Raw genomic sequence first — 10082 nt, 5'->3', positions numbered from 1 at the left:
TCCACTGGACCCAAAAAGAACAATTTTGCTTTCACCAGTGCACAAAATGTTGAGCCATTTCTCTTTGGACCAGTCAATGTGTTCCTTGGCAAATTTGAACCCATTCAGGACGTCTTTTTCTTAACAACGGGACTTTGCAAGGAGTTTTAGCTGGTAAATTGGCTTCACTTAATCATCTTCTGTACTCACTAGTAACTTCAGATGTTCCTTGATCTTTCTGGAGGTGATCACTGGCTGAGTATTTGCCATTTTGGCTATTCTTCAATCCTTTTGAACAGTAGTTCCACGCTTCCTTCTGCGTCTTTCAGGTTTTGGTTGTCACTTCAAGGCATTTGAGATCATTTTAGCTGAGCAGCTTATAATTTGCTGCACTTCTCTGTATGTTTTTTCCATCTACAATCAACTTTTTAATCAAAGTACGCTGTTCATCAGAACAATGTCTGGAACAACCCATTTTACCCAGTATTTCAGAAGGAAATGCGCTATGACCAACCTGTGCAACATTTGCCACCCTCCTACCTTAAATAAGGGACAAAATTGACACCCGTTCTTCTGCAGAATGAATGACTTCACCAATTGAACTCCTCACTGCTATTATTTTGAACAACCCCCTTTCAATCAATGCTTTGATTACTCAGAATGAGTGGGATGCATGTCCTAATTGTTGGGTTTGTTTTGTTTTCATTACTCTACTACACTTTCAAGTAAATTATTTGCTATGTAGAAATATCACTTCTACTAAAAACAGTGATTCATCAGGTTAATGGTGTTGGACTGCTATTTTTTTGAACACCACTGTATGTGATCAACAGTTTGAGGTATAAAATACATTTACCATTGAGGGAATTTGTGTTTCATTTGTAAAAAAAAAATCATTTATTTATTTTCCTTTTTTCCAATCCATTTGTGTCCAGTTAAAGCTTAGCGTTCTCATGCCGCTGCTGCCACCCCACCCTTATTGAGGAGGGCCACCTTTGTCACGTGCCTCCTCCATCATGCCTTTTACTGCTTTTCACCTGTTTCACAGAGCACAGTATTGCATGTGGTGTGTCTCCCAATTCCATCAGGTTTCAGGCGCCACAACCGGCTTTCCAAAGTTGTTCTACAGCTTTTACCGTTGCATATCCCCCGCTACAGAGACACTGTGTCTGTGTAGGCACCGAGCCGGTCAATAGCACAACTGCAAAATTTAAAATGAAGTCGAACTCAAAATCTCAATGCTGGTGGGCTAGCACATTTGAACACTTTCCAGTCATTTGCAGTTAAATGTTTATCAGTGTGCTCACCAGCAGAAGAATGTTTCTGGATCAGATGATGTTTGATTTCTCAGCCACTGGTTTCTCAGCCTAAAAAGCATTAAATTGGGTGATGTTGAGGTGAGTTATACAGTGGTGTTCAAAAAAATAGCAGTCCAACACCATTAACCTTATAAATCACTGTTTTTAGTAGAAATGCTATTTTTACATATCAAAAAATTTACTTGAAAGTGTAGTAGAGTAATGACAACAAAACAAACCCAACAATTAGGACATGCATGCCGCTCATTCTGAGTAATCGAAGCATTGATTGAAAGTGGGTTGTTCAAAATAATAGCAGTGAGGTGTTTAATTGGTGAAGTCATTCATTCTGCAGAAGAAAAACTACAATTTTGGTCCTTATTTAAGGTAGGATGGTGGCAAATGTTGCACAGGTTGGTCATAGCGCATTTCCTTCTGAAATACTGGGTAAAATGGGTTGTTCCAGACATTGTTCTGATGAACAGCGTACTTTTATTAAAAAGTTGATTGTAGAGGAAAAAACATACAGAGAAGTGCAGCAAATTCTAGGCTGCTCAACTAAAATGATCTCAAATGCCTTGAAGTGACAACCAAAACCTGAAAGACACAGAAGGAAGCGTGGAACTACTGTTCGAATGGATCGAAGAATAGCCAAAATGGCAAATACTCAGCCAATGATCACCTACAGAAAGATCAAGGAACATCTGAAGTTAGCAGTGAGTACAGAAGATGATTAAGTGAAGCCAAGTTACCAGCAAGAACTCCTTGCAAAGTCCCGTTGTTCAGAAAAAGACATGTCCTGAATGGGTTCAAATCTGCCAAGGAACACATTGACTGGTCCAAAGAGAAATGGCTCAACATTTTGTGGACTGGTAAAAGCAAAATTGTTCTTTTTGGGTCTAGTGGCCGTAGACAGTATGTCAGACGACCCCCGATCACTGAATTCAAGCCACAGTACACTGTGAAGGTAGTAAAGCACGGTGGTACAAAATGATGATATGGGGATGTTTTTCATACCATGGTGTTAAGAAATGTCCTTAAAATGAGTGTTTCAACATGACAATGACCCAAACCATCCTGGTTACAGACAAACAAGATTAAGGTAATAGAGTGGCCAGCCCAATCCCCTGACTTCAATCCCAGAGAGAACTTGTGTTCTGATATCTGAAACACGTTTTTTTGAGGCAAAACCCAAAAATTCAGAAGAACTGTGGAATGTCGTCTAATCATCCTGGACTGGATACCTGTTCAGAGGAGCCAGAAGTTGGTCGACTCCATGCAACACAGATCTCAGAAACAATTGTTATGCCACTAAATATTAGTTATTATTAGTTAAATATTAAAGTAAAGTGAAACCTCAAAAATTTTTTTCAGTTTATAGATACATTTTTTGAGTTTTTAAAGAAAAATGCTGGCACTGCTATTATTTTGAACAGCCTAATATTCATTTTTCTTAACTTTCTGTAAAGGATTAACACAAACTGGCTAAATTTTGTTAATGTTTTGAATTAGAATTAAAAGTGGAGTATTTTCAGTGCATTTGCATTTATGGAAATAAAAGTTATCATAATGATTTTGTGCTTTATTCACTTTTTTAAAACCACTGCTATTTTTTTGAACACTACTGTATACATAAAAAAATCTGCTTCAAATGAAAAGCCATTTGAAAGGTTTCAAAGGTTTCCTCTGTGGGCAAGAAGAGCAAAAGAATGAATTTGCATCCAACCAGTCAGGGCAAAGGGATGTTGTGTTGCCTCGTGGTAAATAACCACTAGTGGTTAATTCTTTATTCATGTCAGTGCTGCAGTGTATTAGCACCACCTATTAACAGTGGGTCTTAGGCATAAACACAAGCCTGATGAGACACTAGACCATCTCAACCTAGGTGTAGTTAAAATGAGCCAATCCACCTCCTTATGATCCTGTTGTTGGCCTTCTTCCATCTGTGCCACGGTGCTTTGATCAGGCTTGTAGAGCCCTGTCAAACACACCAGTCTTCCTCAGGTGATTATTTGGGCTAAACCATGGTGACTGGAGGATATGATTTACATAACTTCCATGCTAATACAACCTATATGAAACCTTTTCAACCTAAGATTTACCCATTTAATCAGAATAAAAATGTTCCATCATATTGATCAGATCAAAAGATCTGGCATGGTGGCACAGCAGTCTGATGCACTACTCCATGGCTGCTGAGATCGTAAGCACTCAAGTTTAAATTTCATCTGCCCTTTTGACCTGGTTTGATTGCCTGTACTTGAAGCAGGAAATTAAAACAAATTCTGAATATGAGAAATAGCTTTGGATCTGTGTGTCTCTTAAATTTAACACTCAACATTTGGAGTACAGTATACTCTATACAACCACTATGCAACCTTTGTCACTCAGGATATTCCAGTGAAACTGTTCATGTGCAGTCTGCTGCCAGTCTTTTTCTGGAGAACAGATGTTGGCCTGAGGAATGAAATTGACCTCATCTGGATCACAGAAAGGTCTGTTTTTGGCAGATAAATCTTTCAACCTCCTTATAAATTCTTTACAACAATAAGGCAAAACTATGGCCTTTGACATAAACTTTATGATGTTGCAAAAATCAATCATAAACATTTCTCGCGTGTTCTAGTCTGCTGGTATAACAACTTGTGAAAGTGCACAGTGTTGTCTTTTGACTCAACACTGTAGTGTTATGTTTGCTTTTGCCTGAAACGAAACACAATGTAGAACCCAATTAGACAACATTAGGGGCGGCACAGTGGCTCGGTGGGTAGCTCGATTCCCAGGTTGGGCGGTCTGGGTCCTTTCTGTGTGGAGTTTGCATGTTCTCCCAGTGTCTACGTGGGTGTCCTCCGGGAACTCTGGTTTCCTCCCACAGTCCAAAGACATGCAGTCAGGTTACCTGGAGATACAAAATTGTCCATGACTGAGTTTGATATTAAACTTGTGAAATGATAAATCTTGTGTAACGAATAATTACTTTTTCTGTCATGCATGTAACCAAAGTGTGTAAAACATGATGTTATAACAAATAAATAAATAAATAGACAACATTAGAAAAGTTGCAATTTTTAGTTCAAGTTCAGTTGCTGTAAAAGACTGACAGCATCTGAAAAGGCATTTAGTAATGAAATCTCACAGTAAACCACAGTGTACTGGAATGGAGCATGGAAATATCTTCATATAAAGCTAATGCTAAGATCTGGATCAGCGCTTCTCTGTATGCACATCTCTTAAAGCGCACCCTGATCCTTCTGAGGTTATTTATGAGACTGAATGCTTGTTCCATTTGTTACAGAATAAAATATTTGATTAAGCAAAGGTTTCAAATGTGCTTTAGAAGTAGCTACAGAATTATTTACACCTTTGGTAAGCAGGTTAAAACATTACAAAAATTACTCCTAGCTTGTTTTAGGCCTAACCAAAAATATTGAATACATTTATTTAGAAAAAAAGAAAAACATATACAGTGGATTTACACTGTATCCAGTATCCAGACCTCTTGACTGTTAGCACACTAACGTGTGGATTTGATTTTGAATGTAATTATTTTACCATGGTATAATTTTTACACATCACTCTACCAATATTGAAGTGAAAACATTTAATTCCTTGAAAATATTTAAAAATCAAAAGCAAATATTTCTCAAAAATCATTTATACTCTTTATTTATTATGTTGTAGAATTTCCTTGTAGCAATTACATCTGCAGGTCTTCTCAGATGTCTCTTCAAACTTTGCACACTTGGATTTAGGCAGTATTTCCTGTTCTTCATGGTAGAGCTTTCTATGCTTTTGGATTAAATGGCCAAACTCTGTAAACTGACATCTTCAGGTCTACTCAAAGATGTCTGTTGGGTTTAAGCCTTGGCTTTGGCTAGGCCACTCAAGGTCATCCGGAGTCTTGCTCTAAATCTCAGTTTTGCCCTTCCCAGTCTTCTTGTCCCTGCCACAGGGAAGCACCTCATAGCATGATGCTGCTACTACAATGCCTTATCATAGAGACAGTATTAGCCGGTATTAGCTGCAGAGATTGTTCTAACATTAGGAAGGTGCATGGTTGTTCTTCCCTAGTCATTCATCAGCATTCAACAATTTTAGAACACACAAACAAAATGAAAGTTCCTGTCCCTAATATATTAGGAAATACATGAGTCAAGCTTTTGGCATGGTCATTCCAGTTTCCTGACCAAAATTGTATTAAAAAGCTGTTGAATGGGTCAAAAAAGCAGTGGAGCGGACCTAGGTGTCTGAAAGATGGTTACTGATGGTTACTGTTTGTATGGAGTCCTGTTTGTAAATGGGTTACCTTCTTTTTGTTCTTTTTGTCACGTCATGCACAAACATGCTTTTAGATGGATTTGCTTAACACCAGGACCCTGACCACAGTAAAGTAGATTTTAAGCTTGATTAAATGAATTAATGAATGAATAATTATTGACAATGTGTTGTCATTTTCATACAGAAAAAAATCAGAAAAAGTTGGGACAGTATGTAAAATGCAAATAAAAAAAAACACAGAGGTTCTTACATTTACTTTGACTTTTATTTGATTTCAGACAGTATGAACCCAAGATATTTCATGTTTTGTCTGGTCAACTTCATTTCATTTATTAATAAGCCTCCATTCCTGCATTTCAGGCCTGCAACACATTCCAAAAAAGTTGGGACAGTAAAGCATTTACCACTTTGTAATGTTGCCATTCCTTTTCACCACACTTAAAAGACGTTTTGGCACTGAGGATACCAAGCGATTTATTGTTTCAGGTTTTATTTTGTCCCATTCTTACTGCAAACACGACTTAAGATGTGCAACAGTACGGTGTCGTTGTTGTTGCATTTTTTCGTTTCAATATTCTCTATTGGTGACAGGTCAGGACTGCAGGCAGGCCAGTCCAGTACCCATACTCTCTTCTTCCGCAGCCATGCCTTTGTAATGTGTGCAGCATGTGGTTTTGCATTGTCTTGTTTAAAAGGCAGCATATGTTGCTCTAAGATCTCAATGTACTTTTCTGCATTAATGCTGCCATCACAGAAGTGTAAATGACCTTTGTCAAGGGCTCTGACACAGCCCCATACTATGACAGACCCTGGCTTTTGGACTTGTTGCTGATAACAGTTTGGATGGCCCTTTCATCTTTGGTCTGGAGCACACGGCATCCATTTTTTTCCAAAAAAAGACCTGGAATGCTGATTCATCTGACCACAATACACGTTTCCACTGTGTGATGGTCCATCCTAGATGTCTCAGAGCCCAGAGAAGTCTATGCCGCTTCTGTGCTTTTTTGCACAGTAAAGTTTTAAGTGGCATTTGTGCATGTAACTCTGTATTGTTGTGCTTGACAAAGGTTTGCCAAAGTAATCCCTTGCCCATGTGGTTATATCAGCTATTGTTAAGTGGTGGTTCTTGATGCAGTGCCGTCTGTGGGATCAAAGATCACAGATGTTCAGCTTAAGCTTGTGCCCTTGGCCTTTACGCACTTAAACTCCTCCTGATTTTTGAATGGTTTAATGATATTATGCACTGTAGAAGAAGAAATATGTAAATCCCTTCTAATCTTTCTTTGAGGTACATTGTTTTTAAACATTTTCTTACGCATTTGTTGACAAACTGGAGATCCTTTGGCCATCTTTGCTCATCAAAGACTTTCGTACCAAACCATGATTACAATGACTTGTTGACATCACCTGTTTGAAATCACATCATTATTTAGTTTTTTCATCTCATTACTAACCCTAAATTGCCCCTGTCCCAACTTTTTTTGGAATGTGTTGCAGGCCTGAAATGCAGGAATGGAGGTATATTAACAAATAAAATGAAGTTGAGCAGACAAAACATAAAATATCTTGGGTTCAAACTGTCTGCAATCTAATAAAACTCAAAGTAAATGTAAGGAACATTTTTTTTTTAATTTGCATTTTACATACTGTCCCAACTTTTTCTGATTTGGGGTTGTAATATAATTAGCTGGCTCTGTTCACAGTAAATAATAACTTTGTCTACAGGTACACTGTTTACATAATGTGCTGACATGCTGGCCACTGGTCCTGTTGTCACAGCTTATACAACTGAGTTCTCTTATTTAGTGTGCTGTTACAGAGCATTTGTAAAAGGGAATGGTGTGATAAACTTATGTACAAAATCTTTTACCCGATACAAAGAAACAACAAATACAGCTCACAGATAGGGTCTCACAACCAAAAACAATAAACAAGTAGACTTGAAAAAAAAGTTTTTTAATACATAATTTAAACCACGAAATACATTTAACATTTGTGTTTGCAATTACTTCAATAATGTACACTAAAATACTGGTACTATAAACTACATTTAAGGTCCCAAAAATAAATGTTATTCACTATCACAAAAATCGTGAAATTCTTTGCCTTTTATCACTTTCAGAAATCCATACAAATGTCTGCTTCTGATTCACTACAGAAATGTTGCCTTCGAGTTTCAATTCCACAATCCTTTCTGAACAATTACTTTCAATTATAAACAATTTTTATGCTGCCATGAATTGTTCTCATATTGCTAAAGAAAACCCAGTGTGTCAGTAAACAAACTTATGACATGGTCCAAAACTATTTCCTGGTCAGCTATCAGCTGTGTTTTGATCCAGCCAAAATGTCATACACACTTTTTAATCAGTGCATCTGATTAAACATAACATGCTGAAGTGTAATGATTACAGCAAGCATAAATAACATTTACATAAAATCATCATTTATGTTTTGCAGTTTTACATGCCATGCAGGAGAGCACAAAACGTGAGAGGAATAAAAGGCAGAACAGTTGTTTTAAGAAACAAAAGAGCAAAGATTGTCCTAAAATTTGTGATGGTTATGGTAAATTTATTTTGATTTTCTTTTAGTAAAATTAATAATTTGATTTTCTCAGTTATATTTTCATTTTTACGTCAGATTTTGTAATTCAATCCATTTCAAGTGCATTACAAAGCATGTTTATTTTACGTACAGTATATAAAAGCATGTACATGTTTATATGTGAGAATGCATAAAAAAATCTGGTTTAGATGTTAGTACTTAGATGATTTTTTTAATATCTACTGTCCCCTGCTGCTCGCAATGCTCAATGGCTGAGAAATGCTGTGGGCTAGCATGCGCCAAGCCTACCTGGATTGCAAATTGGCAACTTTACTGTGCAAAAAAGAAAGCCTTACGTTAACTACGTCCAGTAGCAGTGTCTGGGCTCGGAGGCATCTGGGTTGGACCATCACACAGTGGAAATGTGTATTGTGGTAAATCAGTGTTTCAGATATGTTTTGGAGAAAATGTACACCGTGTGTTCTGGACTAAAGACAAAAAGGACCATCCAGACTGGTATCAAGTCCACAAGCCAGGGGCAGTCATGGCATAGGGCTGTGTCAGTGCCCTTGGCAAAGTTCATTTATAGTTTTGTGATGGCAGCATAAATGCAAAAAAGTTCATTGAGATTGTAGAGCAACATATGCTGCCTTCAAGACGTCATATTTTCCAGGGACATCCATAGAGAAGTGATGCAGTACAGGGATTCTAGTGATCCGAAGGTGGCCAAAGCTGGAATCCAAGTGAGGACGGGCAGGAAGTGGAGGGCGGAGGAAGCTGTACAAGAGGTTGAGGCAAGACTGCGTCACAGGAGCCTGGTGGGAGTGGTCAACTCCCCAACTGAACATCAGAGGGAAGGAAAGATGGCGCCTTGTTCAAGAGGAAGTGAGAGCAGCTGTGGAGGAGGTAAGATTATGCAAGGCAGTGGGAATGAGGCAACAGGGGGCTTGGACAAGTTGGGAGAACGCGGTTGAGAGGAAAGTGACCTGGACTGAGATTTGGAAAGCCGAGCCTCACCGCATTAAGTTCCTCATCGAAGCGGTGTATGATGTGCTTCCAAGCCCATCTAACCTGCACACATGGGGTATAGCAGAAACACCAGCATGTCCTTTGTGTTCTAAGAGAGGTACCCTAGAGCACATCCTCAGCTGCTGTATGATGGCACTTGGAGAAGGACAATACTGATGGAGGCATGACCAAGTCCTTAAGCCCATCGCGGAAGCCATCAGCACTGGACTTGTGTGGACAAAGCAGTTCCGTCCCTCCAAGAAAACCATGGCCTTCGTTAGAGCTGGGGAGCAGGCAGCCCCGGTCAAAAGATCACCAGCAGGCATCTTGACTTCTGCTGGAGACTGGCAGCTGTTGGTGGACCTCGAACAACAGCTGAAGTTCCCCAGCCACATTGCTGTTACCACCCTTCGACCAGACATTGTCCTTGTGTCTGAATTGACAAAGCAAGCTGTGCTGCTGGAGCTGACAGTCCCATGGGAAGATCGCTTGGAAGAAGCATCTAAGAGGAAGCTTTCCAAGTATGCAGGACTGGTCAGCGACTGTCAGCAGGCTGGATGGAGAGCGAAGTGCCTCCCAGTGGAGGTTGGATGCAGAGGATTTGCGGCCCGTTCCTTTGCTCAGAGCCTTAAGTAGTTTAGGCATCGAGGGAGTTCGGAAGAGGAGAGCCATCCGCAATACCACCGAAGCGGCAGAGAGGGCCTCAAGATGGCTGTGGCTCAAGAGAGGAGAACCATGGACTCGGGGTAGCTAGTAAGCCTTCTGGACACAGGCTGGGGTCTGATCAACCCAGGCTGCATCACCTGGAGGAGGGTGTATGATGTTGAAAGACCCAAAACACCCAGTGATTCCAGGAACATCACTGATGATGTGTCCAGATGCATCTGCAGATGTATTTATACAGTGTCTGCGCTTTGTTGATATTTAGTCTGTCACTATCTGTCACAAATCATCTGCAGATGAGTGAGAGGT

At 39.4% G+C, this 10082-nt stretch overlaps 1 pseudogene; it reads left to right on the top strand.

Annotated features, from left to right (window-relative positions):
• Positions 1–3465: 3465 nt before the first annotated feature.
• Positions 3466–9864, top strand: LOC134329591 (uncharacterized; annotated as a pseudogene).
• Positions 9865–10082: the final 218 nt, after the last annotated feature.

The sequence above is a fragment of the Trichomycterus rosablanca genome, chromosome 15, assembly GCF_030014385.1.
Source record: "Trichomycterus rosablanca isolate fTriRos1 chromosome 15, fTriRos1.hap1, whole genome shotgun sequence".
Taxonomy (NCBI): domain Eukaryota; kingdom Metazoa; phylum Chordata; class Actinopteri; order Siluriformes; family Trichomycteridae; genus Trichomycterus; species Trichomycterus rosablanca.
Note: the sequence above shows the minus strand (reverse complement) of the source record. Positions and strands in the feature narration are given on the sequence as shown.